This window comes from Larimichthys crocea, unplaced genomic scaffold (assembly GCF_000972845.2).
Source record: "Larimichthys crocea isolate SSNF unplaced genomic scaffold, L_crocea_2.0 scaffold642, whole genome shotgun sequence".
In the NCBI taxonomy this organism is placed as follows: Eukaryota; Metazoa; Chordata; class Actinopteri; family Sciaenidae; genus Larimichthys; species Larimichthys crocea.
The window spans coordinates 47947-52172 of NW_020858448.1; the positions used below are offsets into that span (position 1 = coordinate 47947).

A 4226-nucleotide genomic window follows, 5' to 3' on the forward strand; every position below is an offset into this window, starting at 1 on the left:
GTACGTGGTCTACATTGTAAAACACTACACTGTCAAAAGAGCACCAGCATTACTGATTTTACGGTTATTGTGTTTGAATCCATAATGTTCTGTAAAACTACAGGTTTTTACCCCTGTTTTGCTTAAAAATTAACATTAAAACATTAAAGAAAATTACAGTTTGTGCCATGAAATACAAAAGGATTAACTGTAAATTTAAATGTGCAAATTTACTTGGTAAAATTGTCAATCGATTAGAGCAGAAAAACAATAAGTTACCATTTTTGTCTAATGGTGAAAACATGGGAAACTATAAGCACATTGTACATAAAACATCCAAAAACCAAACTTTTTCATTGTAATTTTTCATTTAATGAACACTTGTGAGGCTGTACAAACTTATCACAACACTGTGTACACACCGAATACACAGAACATGCTACATGAAATTGACATAAATGCACAGTAATAAGAACTTTCTAACAGATGTGGGCAGCACTGTATCTTTTCTGAAATAATAAGTAAAAGCTAAAATGCTACTGACTGTTCTTGCTGTTCAGATCTTTTAACTTGTAACAGTAAAATCACCACAGGTTCATTAAGCCGTGACAGTGGTGCAGCATAAAACCAGAACCCTGCTTTTTGTTTGTGTTATCAGTGTTATCTGCTATTTATATATACACACATATAAAAAAAAGTCTCCAACATAAACAACCACCTCACCTCATTTGCAAGGCTGTACATGAAGATGGAAAAAATGTACACATCTTACACTGTGTACACTCATACATACTGCAACATTACAACAACATTACACCTCACATCACATGACTCACGAAGTATGGTCCACTCAAGTCCACTCATGGTCTGCAAGGTCAGCGATGAGTGTGAGGACTCCTGGGTTCACAGCAAAGACATCCTCCTTTTGCTGTGCTCAACTTTCGTTCCTCTCTCCGGATTTATTGAAAAGAAACACCTTGAAGGAAAGAAGAAAGGATAAATATTACAGGGTCTAATATGTTTTTAAATATCTTAACAGAAAGATACCACAAGATCCAGCTTCGTGGTGGACACAGAGCTGGACTCTGTGGCAGAGAGGATGACACTTTACACAGAACGTTCACCAGACAGAGGAGTGTGTTCAGTGACAGGCTTTTGCCCCTATCCTGCTGCACAAACAGACTGAAGAACTCTTCTGTCCCCGTGACCATAAAAAATATACACTATAACACTGCTCAGCGACAGCATAGAAACAATAACACAAAACATTTGCAGTTTGTATTGGCACTGTTTCAATTATGTACATTTATATTTGGCACAATTTTTATTTCGATTTCAAATGTCTTTTGTATTTATTCTATTTCTGTATCTAATAACATTAGAATCTATATGGTGAATATTTTCTTTATCTTGCTGGTCAATATAGTATGTATGTGTGTATGTATGTATGTATCTATGAATTACCTCCGGAGGAACTCCAGTGTTGATCGCAGTCCCACTGGGCAGTGTATATTGAAGCAATAGTAACTGCCAAACATGAGGCAGATGGCACAGGGGAAGGCAGTGATGTGGTCGTTGACAATCTTCTGATCAATGCTCAACATGAAGCAGTCAGCAGTGAAGCAAGAGGACCCTGAGAATAAACAACATTAACAAATATATATTACAGATCTGTGCATCTGTGTCAACCATTTAACTACATTGTAAACTTGGTTCAGACATACCACACACAATAAGGCAGGTTGTTGCTGGCACAGCCTCCATCTCAACCTCTTTTGGTCCGCCTGTGACTGTGTCTTCTGCATCTGGCACACTGGATTCTTGTGTGGTAGCACTTGCAGCACTCTGAGCATCTTCATTACCTGTTTCACAAACAATTTTTATGTTTTCTCGACATGTGAGAGGTAAAGGAAGATTTTACACTCAACACACGGGTGCACCCTCTCACAGGGCAAGTTACTTGGCGCCCCTCTACTATATGCTCCTTCAAGTGAACACCCAAAGCTTTTATCCCCTCACACTGCTGTTCACAAAGTGAAACTGTGCATTTTAATCTGTCCAGAGTAACTGTTGGCATGCTATTATGATGACAATAGAAGTGCGCTTTTAATGCTGCATAACCAGTACACACCTGCTTGCAACTAGCTGCAACACACTTGAACATACACCTCAGTTCATTGCTATGCAGTTTGCAATGGAGAACAAATGCTTTAACAGATTTAACTGTTTCTGCACATACGTTACATGAATACATCTTAAACGCCACGGTTTGCATACAGCAAAAACAACGTTTTTTTCTCTCTTTTTTTCACCTTAAATCTCCTTTCAATTAACTGAGTGCAATTTAAACTATTCGCTTTCTGAAATGTTCTGCAATATTTCCATACCTGAGAAAGAGAGCAGCTCTGATGGATAAGGGTGGATGAGAAGTCTCTCTGTACAAAATCAGAGTCCGACTGGTCCTCAGATGCAGTGTGCTGATTGGCCCGTTCAAATCCGCCGCCTCCAAAGTACCGGCAGATTTCCAATGCGCATGTGCACGCACTTCTCAACTCTGTCAGGTGTACTTACAGGCAGAACACCTGAATGTGAATGACGTGACGTTTATTAAACCAAATAAATTATTATTATTAGTAGTAGTAGTATTTTACTGTTAAAAGTACTACACGATTTTTATTACAGCAGGGCAATGTATATTTTCTGGAGAAAACCAGTAAAAATTAAATTTTTCCTAATTAACTATTATAAAATATAATATAATACTCCCAAGGCATCACCTTTTGTGTCCATGTTTATTTATATCATGTGTCTTTCATCTCCTTTTTTGAAATCCATACAAAATCAAATACAAACTTTTACAAAATCAAATATGGTGATCATTAAACATATTTTAGTTAATACTAGCCCGTACCCATGTTGATTAGATACACATGTGCATTTCAGGTGTCAAAATTACATTCTATTAACAGACGTCCAGATGAGGTTCAAATGTGGACGTCATATTAACATCTAAAAGAGGTCCAATAATGACGTCTAAATCTTGGATCTATTTTGTACGTCAATTAACGTCTAGATGTGGTCCTTAGCAGACGTCCAGATGAGGTACAAATGTGGACGTCATATTAACGTCTAAAAGAGGTCCAATAATGACGTCTAAATCTTGGATCTATTTTGTACGTCAAATTAAAGTCTAGATGTGGTCTTCAGATGACGTCCAAATTTGTAACGTCGCTACGACGTCTAAAAAGGTCCAATATAGACGTCAAATATCTGACCTAATTTGCACGTCGTACCGACGTTTAGGTGTGGTCTTCGACGGACCGACCCAATACTGACATGATCTGCACGTCTCTCCGACGTCCGATGTTTGGTGGGTTTAGTTGGTTTACTGCTCAATAATGAGCACTATATTTTATATCCACATGGTACTTCCCTAGCCTGTCTCTCCTGTCCTTGTACCACTAATTTATAATTGCCTCTCCCTACCAGCCTCAGTAAATCAGAGGCCAACTAAGGGAGGTATGCGAGACATACAAAGAACAGGACAGACACACACTATCTGTATGAGTTAAGACATCTGCACCCCAGTATAATCCTAATTTTTAGAACACTGGCCTTGCATTACACTAAAGCTCAATAACTTCAAATCTAGAAATCAAGTATCCTCTCATGAATCATTGGATAATAATTCAAAACAATAACATATCATAAATTGTGATTTAAATCATGAGCAAAACATATTCATTTATTTATCATAATGAGTTTCTGTAATAAGGATCATGAAATGAACCCCTAACTCACAACTGAAAGAAGAAAATTCCTTCACATTACAATTTGTATTAGAAAATAACAAACTTATTCCCCTCTTTAACTCGGTATTAGAAACATAAATCTCAAAACATTCCCTTCAATCACACATATAGACAAAATGGCTGATCAACTTTTTATTTAGTGTATTAAGTGCACAGGCTAAGGTGCCGAGTGCTCACAGTGCAACAAGCTTAATGCAACAGTTCACCACAGTATATCTTCATATAGCTAATCCGTTCAGCATATGAGTAGCAGCAGCTAACAGAAAATGTCACTCTCACCGCTGCACTTTATTCCAGTGCTAAGCACCGTCGGGGACTCTCAGCTCTCACAAGATGAAAGACGGTTCGCCCGTGTAACTGCTTAAGCACAGTGCTAAACTGTAAAGAAAGAAACTACTTGAAGCTACATTAACTTAATTGATTTGCGGTAGTTTT

At 37.7% G+C, this 4226-nt stretch overlaps 1 long non-coding RNA gene across 1 annotated transcript; it reads right to left on the reverse strand.

The window, feature by feature from the left end:
• Window positions 1-236: 236 nt before the first annotated feature.
• LOC109141670 (uncharacterized) lies at window positions 237-2675 on the reverse strand. Its single transcript, XR_003462096.1, has 4 exons — window positions 2367-2675; window positions 1704-1841; window positions 1444-1612; window positions 237-955 (listed from the first exon to the last, which is right to left on the reverse strand). It is a non-coding gene; the product is annotated as an uncharacterized LOC109141670 (long non-coding RNA).
• Window positions 2676-4226: the final 1551 nt, after the last annotated feature.